The sequence below is a fragment of the Bubalus bubalis genome, chromosome 11 (assembly GCF_019923935.1).
Source record: "Bubalus bubalis isolate 160015118507 breed Murrah chromosome 11, NDDB_SH_1, whole genome shotgun sequence".
Lineage (NCBI taxonomy): Eukaryota > Metazoa > Chordata > Mammalia > Artiodactyla > Bovidae > Bubalus > Bubalus bubalis.
The window spans coordinates 93,142,575-93,158,782 of record NC_059167.1 but is presented as its reverse complement, the minus strand read 5'-3'; the positions used below and the strand labels follow the sequence as shown (position 1 = coordinate 93,158,782).

Here is a 16,208-nt window from a genome sequence, read left to right as displayed (position 1 = left end):
GACGCCATCCAGCCATCTCATCCTCTGTCGTCACCTTCTCCTCCTGCCCCCAATCCCTCCCAGCATCAGAGTCTTTTCCAATGAGTCAAATCTTTGCATGAGGTGGCCAAAGTACTGGAATTTCAGCTTTAGCATCATTCCTTCCAAAGAAATCCCAGGGCTGATCTCCTTCAAAATGAGGGCAGAAAGAAGCTCGGGGATGCTCTGATACAAAGCCATTGTTTTTTTGATCAGGGAACTTAAGTCCAGAGAAGTGAAGTGAGGAAAAAAATGTCTGGGTGGCAAAGCTGGGGGACAGCAAACTGCATACAAACTGCATACTCTCTCCTAGTCCTGTGCTCATGCCAGGGGATTAAACACCAGGTTCCTCAGGCCCTGGGGTGCCCACCTGTGCCTCAGGCACCAGGAGACGGGAGGAGGCTGAGGGGAGACCCCAAGAACAGCTGTATTTTCTCTGTTTCATATATTAAACACAAGATTTCATTTGAAAGAAAGGGTTTCACTGTAAATAAACAAACATCTGGAAAACCACCACATGGCAGAGCCAACTTCAAATGAATGGAAAGTTAAGAGAAACAACGGAAAACACAGGGTCTTACTTTAATGGATGTGTCCTTTTTCAAATGGAACAAGGAAAGAAAACAGCACTAAAACCAAATGTTATAACTTCGCGTTCTCTCCTTTATTTTTGCCTATGCAAGAAAACAAGACAAACAAAAGAGACAAAGAGAAGAAAGACAAAGGGAAGGTAGTATATTTTCATTTCTAGGTCCCTAGGAATGTATTCAATCCATGCTACACTGACTGTACAATTCCAAAAAACAGAGTCACACAGGACATCAGTCTTCCTAAAATTGTTAAGATAAATCTTCACTAAAAAGAATGAAAGGTTTTCACAAGTTACTGGCAAACACACACACACACACACACACACACACACACACACAAAACCCTTCCACTTTTACCTTTTGTTTTCCCCTCCGCTCAGCACCTTTAATGGCTTGTAACTTCTTCCATTTTTAAAGAAACTAATTCTTTTCTTACAGATGCTCACAAGCCAATGAACAGTGTCGCTTTAAGGTGAGCAGGCGGGAGGGAGGCTCATTCATCAGCACGTGGTAGGCTAGCCTGGATGCAGTCTGCAGAAAGCACAGGGCCCCAGGGACACTGGGAATTCATCAAGTCATCAAGAACTATGCTCACTGTGGTTTGGCATGCCACAAAACAACTTTCTGACTCTTTCATTTTCGTCATTATGGACTGACAGTGGAGCTAGATGATTTAAAAATCTTGTTTCAGACTATCTTCTTAACTTTGTAAAGTTAACCGCTTCCAATGACAATGAACCAACCAAACTCTTCTCCTTTAATAGACTGTTTAAAGCCGGCAAGCTTGATCATTTAGTAAAGCAACAGTTCCTTACAGGAAGTGCCCTCAAGCTAAACGCCGCTCTTTGGGGAGTTTGTTAATATGCTCAGGCAAGCCAGCTCTGTCAAAGCCAAGTGACCTCCCAGTGCCATCCTCTGAAAAGATCGAATGTCATCTTCTAAAAGGACTTCCTTCTTCCTCCCTCCTACTCACTCCCAAATTTCCACAAACAACATTAGCATTACAACACAAATGAGAGACTCATTTCAGGGCATGGAAAAGGCAACACATTTTTAAGAAGCCAAAAGATAATGGAACAGAAGGATAAATTGGGAGATTGGAACTGACATATACACACTGCTGCTGCTGCTAAGTCATGTCAGTCGTGTCCGACTCTGTGCGATCCCATAGACAGCAGCCCACCAGGCTCCCCCGTCCCCAGGATTCTCCAGGCAAGAACACTGGAGTGGGTTGCCATTTCCTTCTCCAGTGCATGAAGGTGAAAAGGGAAAGTGAAGTCGCTCCATCATGTCCGACTTTTCGCGACCCCATGGACTGCAGCCTACCAGGCTCCTCCATCCATGGGATTCTCCAGGCAAGAGTACTGGAGTGGGGTGCCATTGCCTTCTCCCATATACACACTGCTATATAATAAAATAGACAACTACTAAGAACCTGCTGTATAGCACACGGAACTCTACTCAATACTCTATAATGGCCTATACAGGAAAAGAATCTAAAAGAAAAAAAAGAGTGGATATATGTATATGCATAACTGAGTCACTTTGCTGTACACCTGAAACTAACACAACGTTAGTTTTAACAATCAACTGTATTATAGTAAAAAAAAAATTTTTTAATAAATATTTAAAAAGATAATGGAACAAAGTACTGATTTTCCTTATGTTCTACGGATATACGAATATTCACATGAGTTGTTTGATGAACTTGGAACTCTGCAAAGTGTCATCTTGGTTAGCCCCCAAACAGACTTACTTAAGTGACCTAACTTTCATGCTCTGCTTTTGAAGATCTCTGGGACAGAAATTCCACAGTCTCCACTGGTAATCTGACTTGTGGTTTAATTTCCTTCAGAGTCAAAGGGGACTGTTGCTTTCAACTTTATAAAAAAAAGTTAAGCAAGAGCTTAGCTCTTGTTAAAGATGTCATCTGAACCCTGAAACTAGTAACTGGAACAACACAAAAGTGAACAACTAAGAACTATGCTCTGGGCTAAACCACGCACACTGGACACGGCCTGGGGCACAAGGAGGGATCTGTTGTTCGCCGTTTTGTTGTTCTCCTTGCCCAGATGACCCTACGTGCGCCATGGGTCTCTGCATTCGTGACTCAAATTCACAAGTTTAAGAACCACCTCCCAGGAATCCTTTAGTACAAGGTTTCTGACATCATTACTCTCCACCTCAGCATGCTTTCTCTTAGCTATATGTCCTATAACGAGGCAAAACTAACACCTCACCCATCAATAACATACACGAACACTGTGCGGGCTCTGGAAAGAAACACGTGTGCAATGAAGAGGTCTCTCCTAGTCACTCTGGAAAATCATTCCCAGGCCTTCCACACTTTTCAAAGGAGAAGAAATTTGGGGTTTTGGTGTCCTTTTCCCTTTCTGTCTTTCTAAATGTCCCCTAAGCTATGTCATATTCAGGTTTCCTAAATTTCCTAAATTATTTTAAATTCCACTGAGCTATAACTCCTTGAAACAAGTCTTCTGGAGATTTTGCCCTTGGCCTCCTGGAATTTTTCAATGAAACTCGAAAGAGATGTTTACCTGACCTCAAATGCTATCCTAATGAAAGCTCTTGTTTTTAACTCCTTGAACTTTTCTCTCTGTCTTTTCCCGTCATGCCCTCTGGGAAAGAAAGACAAGTAGAGTTGTTGGCTTGACCTCAACTGGCAAACACCAAGATAATCCAGTTCTAATAGTTTCTCAAGAACTTGGACAGCATCACAAAGACATTAATTATGTTCCTTCTCTGGCATGGTCGTTTGCACTTCACCTTTTTACAGGATCAACGTAAAGATAGGAATGCCAGCACATAACCTTTGTGACAAAGACATCAATCACAGAAAGAATAAAAGGAATATTACTGAGTTTTTCAAAAGCAATGAGAGAGTAGGGAAAATCTATGACCTAAGGGGCAGAAAGGAGGAGTAAGACCTCCTCCTTTTTCTCTTTTGCCAACTAGTCCAAATGAGGCTGAGTTCAGACTCTCTCTAGCAGGGTTTGGAATTGATCGCCCACAACCAGGGTATAGTTGATAATTTCATTTTCTTGTTAGAAAGAAGATTCCTGGTATGGAGCTTTTGGCAGCTCCATTTCAAATAGGAACATTTATCCCCGTTTGGGAATGGCTTGGGTCATATTTATTTCAGAGGCTTCTTCCTCCACCTGGGGTACCTTCTTCTGCTAAGAGATCAAGGGGTGATATGAACAGCTTCACTTCATCATCAATTTCCTCTGGGAACCACCTTCCAGGAATCATTCAGTACAAGGCTTCCGACACCATTACTCTGCACTCTGCCTTACATGCTAGGTTTCTGGTATGCTTTTTCTTAGCCACAGGTCCTCTAACGAGGCAAAATTATCATGAGATCCATCAGTAACATACATGAGCACTGTGAGGGCTCAGAGACTCCAGGTCCAGCTCTCTGCTACGTAGATGCTATGGTTTGGGAGAGTGCTTACTCATGAAAGCTGTGTTTCAAGCAGACCGTTCTTAGAAGGTACACTTGGTATAATACTAAAGATTAACTCAAATCTCAGTACCAAAGTGTAATTTATTTCCTCCCTCTTTTTGCATCTGAGTCGCCCAGATGGTAAAGCGTCTGCCCGCAAAGCAGGAGACCGGGTTTGATCCCTGGGTTGGGAAGATCCCCTGGAGAAGGGACTGGCTAACCACTCCAGTATTCTTGTCTGAAGAATTCCATGGATAGAGGAGCCTGGCAGGCTACAGTCCATGAGGTCACAAAGAGTTGGACACAACTGAGCTACTAACACTAAAAAAAAAAAAAAAAAAGGATGAAAACTGGCCTCAAACAAAGCAAACAGGCTTATGAAGGGTCCCAGCTTCAGCGATTTTGCCATTTTTACTCTCTGGCCATTTCCCGGTACCGTGGGTCAAAACAGAGCAACGGCTCGAGCCACCGCTGGAATGATTTCAGATTTCAGCACCGAGCCAAGTTGAAATGCCTACCATAATGCGTAACTTACACTGGCTAACTGGACTGACTGATTTGTAGGATTCTTAAAAAATTGCTCTTAAAAAAATCTCATTTAACACTTTATTTATGTTCCAGCTTAGCACATCTAATCAAGGACCGTGACAGGGATCTTCAGGTGAAGTAAAAGATCAGGTAAGTCCCTGAAGCTTCCTCATCTGTAATAATCAGAAGGAAGATGCTGGTTGAGAAACCCATTCCATTAGCAATAACAGGAAATAAGACGGCAAATAACTCAATGGTTTTCAACTTTTTTGTTCATCTTTATCTAGCTCAACTCAAACTGCCTACTTCTTTATCCCTGGGTCACTTTGTATGAACAGAAGCCCTACAATTAAAAATAAGGGAACTTATTTTGTCCCCATTCCATTCAAATTTTCATTTATTCTGTCTTATCAATGGCTTAGTTTTTCATTCTCTTTTTTCTCTGAAAGGAATGACAGTTTTAAAAATGGCTTTTCTTCTAGAAGATAAATAAGAGATCTTTAGTCTTAGTTTATGTTGAAATGATCCAGCCCAAATGATTCTGAACTCTTGGCAAGCAGTTAAGAAGGGCGACTTTGAAAAAGGAGATGGCATTTTAAGCTCAAGGAGATTTCAGTTGGGGAGGACGGAGCTAATCAGTTTAGGATTTTCATAAAATTTAGATTAATACTGAAAAACTAGGAATAGAGCCTCCTATATTCTTTCCACTTCCCATAAGTAAATGAGAAAGAAAAGACAGCCAGGATGAAAAACTTCTTGAGAAAGGTAAAAAGAACAGCAGCATTTGTCAGGAGGTACTCCTCATTGACAATGCAAATGAGGGAAGCAGTGTGACCTCAGCTCTTAGGTCCTCCTGTGGGCCTGTCTCTACCAGTTTCTAGGAAACAAGACAAGATGATAATGTGTTCACTCCCGGCTAAGTGACACACAAGAATATAAAGCATTTGGTTCTGCTTGGGACAAAAATGTTCCATAAATCTTTCAAGGATGAACTAAAAGCTTAACTCTGGACAGAGACTATGGGTACCACTGGCCTTAGAAAGGCAGGAGGGTGAGCAAGAACCAGAGGCCCAGCTGTCTCCACGGTTTGATGAGGTAGAAGAATCTTGAAAGTTTGAACCTGGAGGTATGTGGAATGAATAGGAAACAGATGATGAAAGAGGTTCTAAAGCTGCGATCCCTGGAGACTAGACCCCAGGAAACCACTGTGGGTGTGTGCAGTACCAGAGGGTCAGGAGTAAGTAAGGGTTCTGCATAGAAATATCCCAGCCATGCATCAAGGGAGACAGAATCTTCCAGAACTCAAACCTCAAGAGCACTGAGGACCTTAGCAGTAACAACAAACCTCTTCCTTCTCATCACGGATGAACTGAGCCCTTGCATTCGTGTCCCTGGATCACTTACAACAATCACAGAGACAGGCTATCTACTCCATGCTACAGATGGAGCCTGCGGTCAGACCCTTCTCACACTAACTCCCAGTGTCAGAGCTTCAAGTGGAAGGGATGGCAAGGCCATTTTCATCCAAGGCTGTACCTCTCTGAAGGACCTACGGAGGAGGAACCGCATCAACTCTGGAGTGCAGACTCTTGGGGGTAAGTACCGGCTTCACTATTTGCAGTGTGGGGACATAATTACCACGTGCCGCCAAAAGCTGCCCTTTCAGTCTCCTTTCCCTGGGGCAAGTGACTCAAACCTCTAAGAGCTCTGCTCTTCCTAACATGGGCTCATCAACGTGCCACCTCACAGGGCGGCTGTGAGGATTAAGTGAGATGGTTTCGTAACAACGAAGCAGTAGGCAAGTACTGGCGGTGGCAGTTTCGTGTTATCCCTTGAGTCTCACATTGCCTCATTTACAGAAGAGGGCTAGCCACCTGGCTTTGCAGAAGCCCTGAGCGTAACAGAGGAACCACAGTGTCTGAACGCAGGATCTGCAGCCCAGTGCACGGAGCTTCCCAGAGCTGGTGTGCTTCTGGCACCTCAGCCTCCATCTCTGCTTCCTCAGTCACCACAAAACGGTGACGCACTGGGGCAGTCAAGCGAAAAGACTCCCACTTGGCCTGTGCAAGGCCCCATCCTCCCCGGCTCCTCTCCCCAACAGAGTAGGCAGACACATTCAATAAAGCAATCGCAGAAACGTCCAGATTTTATCGGGGGGAAAAAAAAAACAAGTTGATCCTTAAATTCTATTCCACCGCTCGGTTTAGGGTTCTCCACTTATTAATCTAGGATAAACTGTGTTTTCCAGCAATTACTATTTGAAAAACTCTAGAAAAGGGTGTTTCAATATAACAAGAATGAGAATATCCTTTTTAGATATACTAAGACTTAGAATATTCTTTTTAATCGTTTTTGTTGCCTAATGAACACTTCAAATTTTTTAACTCAGTAAGCTTACCTCTTTATTGGAGATAAGGAGAAAACTAGCAGCTTTTGCTTCAAAAAGAACAACTGCTAGTTTATTATAACAACACATTATCCTTTTGATCTTGACCTTCATTATTAATAATAAAATAAAGGTATTTCTGACAGTCATTAAAGTCCTTGCCATTTGAACTGTGGAAAAGAAATATTAATACTTTGAACTTCGTTAACAACGGGACAATGTCTGCTGCACAGCCAATTTAAGTTGGCCTTAATGACTCATGGCAGAAAGTGAGGAGGAACTGAGGCGCCTCCTGATGAAAACGAAAGAGAGCAGAAAAGCTAGCTTAAAACTCAACATTCAAAAAATGAGTATCATGGCATCTGGTCCCATCAGTTCAGTTCAGTTCAGTCGCTCAGTCGTGTCTGACTCTTTGCAACCCCATGAATTGCAGCACACCAGGCCTCCCTGTCCATCACCAACTCCCGGGGTTCACTTAGACTCACGTCCATCGAGTCAGTGATGCCATCCAGCCATCTCATCCTCTGTTGTCCCCTTCTCACTTCATGGCAAATAGATGGGGCAACAATGGAAACAGTGACAGACTTTCTTTCTTGGGCTCCAAAATCACCGCATATGGTAATTGCAGCCATGAAATTAAAAGACTCTTGCGCCTAGGAAGATAAAGCTGTGACCAACCTAAACAGCATATTAAAAAGCAGAGACATTACTTTGCCAACAAATGTCTGTCTAGTTAAAGCTATGGGTTTTCCAGTAGTCATATATAGATGTGAGAGTTGGACCATAAAGAAAGCTGAAAGCCGAAGAGTTGATGCTTTTGAACTGTGGTGTTGGAGAAGACTCTTGAGAGTCCCTTGGACTGCAAGGAGATCCAACCAGTCCATCCTAAAGGAAATCAGTCCTGAATATTCATTGGAAGGACTGATGCTGAAGCTGAAACTCCAATACTTTGGCCGCCTGATGCAAAGAACTGACTCATCAGAAAAGACCCTGATGCTGGGAAAGGCTGAAGGCAGGAGGAGAAGGGGATGACAGAGGATGAGATGGTTGGATGGCATCACCGACTCAATGGACATCAGGCTCCGGGAGTTGGTGATGGACAGGGAGGCCTGGCGTGCTGCAGTCCATGGGGTCGCAAAGAGTCGGACACGACTGAGCGACTGAACTGAACTGATAGAGACTCAGGTGGCACTAGTGGTAAGGAATCCACCTGCCAATCCTCAGGTTTGATCCCTGGCTTGGGAAGATCCCCTGGAGTAGGAAATGGCTCCCCACTCCAGTATCCTTGCCTGGGAAATTCCATGGGCAGAGAAGCCTAGTGGGCTATAGTCCTTGGGGTTGCAGAGTTGGACATGACTGAGCACACAGAGACTCACACTTTCCACAGTCTATCTGCTGACATTGTTGATGCCTGTTGGCAAAGCAGTCACGTCGAGTCTTCTTATTAAACAGGACAAAGGGATGACAGTGTTAGGCGCTGTGAGCTAGCTGTTATGGAAGAGTTCTCCCACTGGTAAGGGTCTGTGGGCCGGGAATAAGAGACATAACAGGAAAAGACCACCAGAAAATGCTGACACCTCTGCTCAACATCCCGCACCTCCTGGTCACAGGGACTCAGGCCTGAATCCTGAACACTCCGGGTCCACATGTAAGCTATTATGAGTAACTGTGCTTGAAATTTAATGCCACATCTGCTCTTCCGCAGCCTTTGCAAGTCTTACGAGTTTCTCTGACAACTGTTTGCAAAGGCCATAATCACAGGCATCTGAAACTGGATCTCCAGCTACAGGGTAGAACACCACATAATCCCAAAAGGCTCCTGGCCCAACCTTATTTGGTTTCTTGTCTCTCTTGCTTTCTTTAAAATTGCGCTGAGCCTTCAATTTGCAGAAAGCGTGATTAGCATGGGAAGAAGGCGGCCCGTACCATCCTCACGACACAGGCCCCTTATCATCTCCCTTCTGGTTGCAGCAGGAGGCAACCGGGGCTCACAGCAAGTGCTCACAGCAACCTGCTCCAGGGCTGCTCCTCCATGACAGCTTCGGAATCCAAGAGGCGGCCTGAGGAGGCACCCTAGCCAGGGGACCAGAAGACAGATTGCATCGGTCCTTCCCAGCCCTTCCACTTGGGTTGCTCAGAAGCGGTGTGGTTCTGAGGCTGACGGGCCCTTTCTAATTATGCCGGCCACTGACAAGGCGACAGTGACATGTGACACTTTGAACAATGTATGCAACCTCCCTGAGTCTGTTCCGTATTTGAAACATTTAACAGCATTCACTTATTAAAAGGATTTCTGCACTGATCTACCTTCATCCTGTAAACACAAGATTATCAAGCAGGAAGCGTTCTTGCACCAATTCAGCCACGGACGGATTCAGTCACACTGAGTAAGCCATCAGTCTTCTAACCCCATTTCTAGCCCTCTCCTATTTTTCCTTATGAGGAACAAACATAAAAAGGTACAGAGAAGTGTTCCTTAAAGGATGAGGTGCTGTTATCAGTGCCTCATTGTCCTCTTCGGAAGCTCCGTTCTGACAGTTAAGAGCTCTGGAGCCAGACTGGCCGAGTTAATTCAAGTTATGGAACTGCTCTCACCTCACTTTTCTCATTTGTAAAGTGGGGATGAAACAGCCCCTAATTCTGAATTACTGAATTAGATGGGGAAATGTAAAGAAAGCACTTAGTCCAGAAACAATAAAAGGGGCCCAAGGTGAGTCACTCTCGTTATCATCAGGCACCTTTCAAAATACAGAACCTTTTTTAAGGTATTCAACTTTGGTGCTCTAAGGGAAGAGGAGGGACTAATAATGATCATTGTGTCAGCCACCTCATTTCATGCCCTGAACCAACACACACCACATATTTCAGTATCCCTTTTCATCTTTAGTCCAGAAAGGTCAAGTGGCTATTAGGTGGCAACCAGGATTCGAAGTCTGGCTTGGAGAATTTTGAGCATTACTTTACTAGCGTGTGAGATGAGTGCAATTGTGCGGTAGTTTGAGCATTCTTTGACATTGCCTTTCTCTGGGATTGGAATGAAAACTGACCTTTTCCAGTCCTATGGTCACTGCTGAGTTTTCCAGATTTGCTGGCACATTGAGTGCGGCACTTTCACAGCATCATCTTTCAGGATTTGGAATAGCTCAACTGGAATTCCATCACCTCCACTAGCTTTGCTTGTAGTGATGCTTTCTAAGGCCCACTTGACTTCACAGTCCAGGATGTCTGGCTCTAGGTCAGTGATCACACCATCGTGATTATCTGGGTTGTGAAGATCTTTTCTGTACAGTTCTTCTGTGTATTCTTGCCATCTCTTCTTAATATCTTCTGCTTCTGTTAGGTCCATACCATTTCTGTCCTTTATCGAGCCCATCTTTGCATGAAATGTTCCTTTGGTATCTCTGATTTTCTTGAAGAGATCCCTAGTCTTTCCCATTCTGTTGTTTTCCTCTATTTCTTTGCATTGATCGCTAAAGAAGGCTTTCTTATCTCTTCTTGCTATTCTTTGGAACTCTGCAGTCAGATGTTTATATCTTTCCTTTTCTTCTTTGCTTTTCGCTTCTCTTCTTTTCACAGCTATTTGTAAGGCCTCCCCAGACAGCCATTTTGCTTTTTTGCATTTCTTTTCCATGGGGATGGTCTTGATCCCTGTCTCCTGTACAATGTCACGAACCTCATTCCATAGTTCATCAGGCACTCTATCTATCAGATCTAGGCCCTTAAATCTATTTCTCACTTCCACTGTATAATCATAAGGGATTTGATTTAGGTCATACCTGAATGGTCACTACAGATGGTGACTGCAACCATGAAATTAAAAGACGCTTACTCCTTGGAAGGAAAGTTATGACCAACCTAGATAGCATATTGAAAAGCAGAGACATTACTTTGCCAACAAAGGTCCGTCTAGTAAAGACTATGGTTTTTCCTGTGGTCATGTATGGATGTGAGAGTTGGACTGTGAAGAAGGCTGAGTGCCGAAGAATTGATGCTTTTGAACTGTGGTGTTGGAGAAGACTCTTGAGAGTCCCTTGGACTACAAGGAGATCCAACCAGTCCATCCTGAAGGAGATCAGCCCTGGGATTTCTTTGGAAGGAATGATGCTAAAGCTGAAACTCCAGTACTTTGGCCACCTCATGCGAAGAGTTGACTCAATGGAAAAGACTCTGATGCTGGGAGGTATTGGGGACAAAAGGAGAAGGGGATGACAGAGGATGAGATGTCTGGATGGCATCACTGACTCAATGGACGTGAGTCTCAGTGAACTCCGGGAGTTGGTGATGGACAGGGAGGCCTGGTGTGCTGCGATTCATGGGGTCGCAACGAGTCGTACACGACTGAGCGACTGATCTGATCTGAGGATGCGAAGTCAGGCTTGAGTGGTCCTGACCATGCTTTCCATTGCACTGTTTCCATATGCATACAAAGTGGGAGTGTAAGAAAGGTTTTCCTAAAAAATGATCAAGTGATCTAATTCATATGGGCAGTGCGGTTCAAAGGCTATAGTGAAAAACAGCTTTAGATTTGGACTTCAGCAGTCAAGGCGCAGCTCAGCTGGTACCTAGTCCTGACCTGCCTCCCAGGCCCTCCTTTACTGCAGGGAGTGGTGAGTGCTGAGCAGAGACCTCCGTGGCACACTCTGCCCAGCCTGTGCAGACTCGGCGGTCGCACACCTGCTGGTTCCTGCCTGTCTTCTCCAAGCTCACCTCACATGCCCAAGGCCCCAGCTGACACCCAGCCTGGAGCGGCACACAAAGTTGTCAGCTGAATGGATGCAGGAATCCTGGCCATCTGTGTAGCCCCCGTCATACCAAAGACGTGTTTATTTGACAATCATGAGAGGTTAAAAGGGTCCAGAATTAAACCCAGCCCCTGCAGGGTGTCACGGCAGAATATAACCTGTGTAGTTTGCAAGATCACACCTCACAAAGAGCATTTCATAATTCTATGTAGTTAGAAAGACAGCTAACCAAAATATATTTATACAGTTATCAAATTTGGCTTGTCATGTCTGCTATGAAATGCTCTGGCAGCATTATATTAGGCTGGTGCAAAAGTAATCTGCAGTTCTGCGTTGTTGAAATTTGCCATTTAATATTGGAATATATTCTGAAATAAATATGGTTAGGTTATACATCATTTTAAAGCTCATTGCTTGCTTTATGTTTTTTGCTAATGACTTATAATTTGCTACTTATTTTATATGTATTTTAGACTATGGAAATGATGCTAGGCAAAAAGCAAATTTGAGCGATTTTCTTATTGGAGTTCAAAATGGATTGTAAAGCAGCAGAGACAACTTGCAACATCAACAACACATTTGGCCCAGGAACTGCTAATGAACGTACGGTGCGGTGGTGGTTCAGGAAGCTTTGCAAAGGAGACGAGCACCTTGAAGATGAGTGCAATGGCCGGCCATCAGAAGTAGACAACAACCAACTGAGAGCCATCATCGAAGCTGGTTCTCTTACAACCACACAAGAAGTTGCCAAAAAACTCAGTGTTGACTATCATGGTCATTCAGCCTTTGAAGCAAATTAGAAAGGTGAAAACGTTTGATAAGTGGGTGCCTCATGAGCTGACCAAAAATCAAAAAAATCGTTTTGAAGTGTCGTATTCTTACTAGATGCAACAACAGCAAACCATTTCTTGATTGGATTATGACATGTGACAAAAATGGGATTTTATACAATAACCAGCTCAGTGGTTGAACCAAGAAACTCCAAAGCACCTCTCAAAGCCAAACTTGCACCAAAAAGGTCATGGTCACTGTTTGGTCATCTGCTGCTGGTCTGATCCATGAAAGCTTTCTGAATCCCAGTGAAACCATTATATCTGAGAAGTATGCTTAGCACATTGATGAGATGCATGGAGAAGGGAATGGCTATACCCACTCCAGTATTCTTGCCTGGGGAATTCTATGGACAGAGAAGTCTGGTGGGCTACAGTCCACGGGGTCGCAAAGAGTGGACACAACTGAGCAACTTTTACTCACTCTTTCACAGAAAACTGCAACGCCTGCAACCAGCAGTGGTCAACAGAAAGGGGCCGATTTTTCTCCACAACAACCCCTAACCACATGTCACACAACCGATGCTTCAAAAATTGAACAAACTGAGCTATGAAGTTTTGTCTCACCCGCCATATTCACCTGACCTCTTGCCAACCGACTACTACTTCTTCAAGCATCTCGAGAACTTTTTGAAGGAAAAACTCTTCTGCAGCCAGTAGGAAGCAGAAGATGCTTTCCAAAATTTCCCTGAATCCGAAACATGAATTTTTAAGCTATAGGAATGAACAAACTTATTTCTTGTTGGCAAAAATGTGTTGATTGTAATCGTTCTTATTTTGATTTAAAAATATGTGTTTCAGCCTATTTATAAGGCTGAATTGATTTAGAAGGCTGAATTTAAATTGATTTAAAATTTAAAATTCAACATCTGAAACCACAATTACATTTGCACCAACCTAATACAAACGCACAAACTTCACACAGATGGCGGTATTATACCTAGTACCACATTTTTTTTTGGCAGGGGGAAGAAGGATAGTCCAGGAAGTCCCAGTCAATGATAACAAAACATTGAGCAATACTTTTAAAAGTATGCTATAATGAAAGGTTATTTTTGGATCATCATGTTTCCTTTTGACAAGTACCTGGCAAGAGAGCAAATATGAACTTACATAAAGGTATTAACTGATAATACAAGTAAAACAAAATCCAAGTTCTTTCTAATGTACTTAGCCCCTCAGTTTACTGTGCCTCTTGGTTTTCATTTTTACTGACTATATAGGGTTCATTTTTCCCTTCTCACTTCATACATTTTTACAACTAATAAATACTGCAAGCAAAGTTTCTATCAAAGAAAGCTTCGAGTGTGTTATTTTTTCTTTTCCAGTCTTCAACTGGGTCTCCCTCCTCAAAGACTGAGTGTCACAGAAACAGACAACTGCCTCCTGACATTTAAATGAAGCATTGCTGGACAGTTGCTTTTTAAACATCTATAAAGCCTACCCTTGGATTTAATAAAGATCAATATATTTCTGTAAAAAAAAAATACATGAAATAAGTTTACACTTCACTAAACATTCAAATAAAACCAAGAAATAGCTATATCCATGCTGGAACATCGGAGAAGGCAATGGCACCCCATTTCAGTACTCTTGCCTGGACAATCCCATGGATGGGGGAGCCTGGTGGGCTGCAGTCCATGGGGTCGCTAGGAGTTGGACACAACTGAGCGACTTCACTTTCACTTTTCACTTTCATGCATTGGAGAAGGAAATGGCAACCCACTCCAGTGTTTTTGCCTGGAAATTCCCAGGGACGGGGGAGCCTGGTGGGCTGCCGTCTCTGGGGTCGCACAGAGTCGGACACGACTGAAGTGACTAAGCATAGCATAGCATAGCATGCTGGAACACTGAGTATTACCAAAATTACGAAGAAGGTAAGGTCATAATAATCCCATAAAAATTTCGTACAAATGAAGAATGCAGATTCTGCCTTATGCTATCTCAGGTTTATAGCTAAGAAGGCTTCCTAGTCTCTTTAGCCTTTGATCTATTTTAGGATCTCTGACCCTCTATTCCTGGGAGTTAATGACACTTCTGAGTACTGCTGCTGCTGCTAAGTCGCTTCAGTCGTGTCCGATTCTGTGTGACCCCAGAGATGGCAGCCCACCAGGCTCCCCCGTCCCTGGGATTCTCCAGACAAGAACACTGGAGTGGGTTGCCATTTCCTTCTCCAATGCATGAAAGTGAAAAGTGAAAGTGAAGTCGCTCAGTCGTGTCTGACTCTTTGCGACCCCATGGACTGCAGACTACCAGGCTCCTCTGTCCATGGGATTTTCCAGGCAAGAGTACTGGAGTGGGTTGCCATTGCCTTCTCCGAAACAATTATGTCTTGATGCCAACCTGGTGACACATTTAATGTGCTAGTTTGTGGTGGAAGGGGTAAATCTCATTGACTGTTTTTCATAAAGGGGATTCCCTGCTGGCTCAGCAGTAAGAATCTGCCTGCCAAAGCCAGTGACATGGGTTCAATCCCTGGGTCGGGAAGATCCCCTTGAAAAGGAAATGGCAATCCACTCCAGTATTCTTGCATGGGAAATTCCATGAACAGAGCTTTGCAGGCTACAGTCCATGGGATCACAAACAGTCAGACACAACTCAGCAACTAAATAACAATTTTTCAAAACAACCACCTCATATACAGCCCCTGTCCATAAAGAGACTCTGCAGAAGTCAGACATCCACACTTGGTATGTATGTCCAAGTTCTTCACAGAAGGGAATTCAGATGAGGACATAAACCCCAAAACTCTGTCTGTTCCCATGACCAAGCAACAGACAAAATGCAAGGAACAAGAGGAAGCAGTTGACCTACAAGGGCCTGAACATTTTTCCCTCTGCAGCTTTTGAAACAGTTTACAGTTTCTTTATCTTTATTAGGACATTTTCCTCATCAAATTAATGACTCACTAAACAAAAGACTTACTAAAATGTTTACAGTTGGGAAAAAACTGTCTGTTAAGGCTCCAGCAGAAAAGACAAGTCATAATTCGTCATTGCTTTTCAATGAAATCATCTGGGAAAGGCAGAGCTGAAGAGCTGGGATAGAAACACAGGATAACAACTTGCAATTCAACGGAAATTCTGAGACCAATGCAAAGAAAATGCCTGCAAATCCTTTTGGCCCTATAATCCATCCCATCATCATCTCCACCCTCCCACCTATACAGAGCTCTTTCTGACAAATGTCAAACAGACATTCTTTTGGAATAATTGGCATTGTTAAAACCAAGTCCTTTGGAAGGTAAGTGAAGGGCATATAAGGTAGTGAAGACTTGGTCTTGTGAGGATATAAAGGAACAAATAGTGGAGGTGACGAATAGATTCAAGGGATTAGATCTGGTAGACAGAGTGCCTCAAGAACTATGGATGGAGGTTCCTAACATTGTATAGGAGGTGGTGACCAAAACCATCCCCAAGAAAAAGAAATCCAAGAAGGGAGAGTGGTTGTCTGAGGCCTTACAAATAGCTGAGAAAAGAAGAGAAGCCAAAGGCAAAGGAGAAAGGGAAAAATATACCCAACTGAATGCAAAATTTCAAAGAATAGCAATGAGAGATAAGGAAGATTTCTTGGAGAAGGAAATGGCAACCCACTCCAGTATTCTTGCCTAGATAATCCCATGGACAGAGGAGCCTGGTAGTCTACAGTCCA

The 16,208-nt window shown here is 43.5% G+C and overlaps 1 protein-coding gene across 2 annotated transcripts in view; it reads right to left on the bottom strand.

Moving 5' to 3' along the window:
* Positions 1 to 16,208, bottom strand: part of LHFPL2 (LHFPL tetraspan subfamily member 2) — a 176,840-nt gene that overhangs the window by 103,854 nt on the left and 56,778 nt on the right. Inside the window, exon 1 of one of the 2 annotated variants that reach the window (XM_044925452.1) lies at positions 966 to 1,734. The exons of the other annotated variant lie outside the window; for it this stretch is intronic. The gene's annotated coding sequence lies outside the window, so the exon portion shown is untranslated. Of the gene's footprint in view, positions 1 to 965; positions 1,735 to 16,208 lie in introns of those variants that run through there. 2 annotated transcript variants of the gene reach the window in all.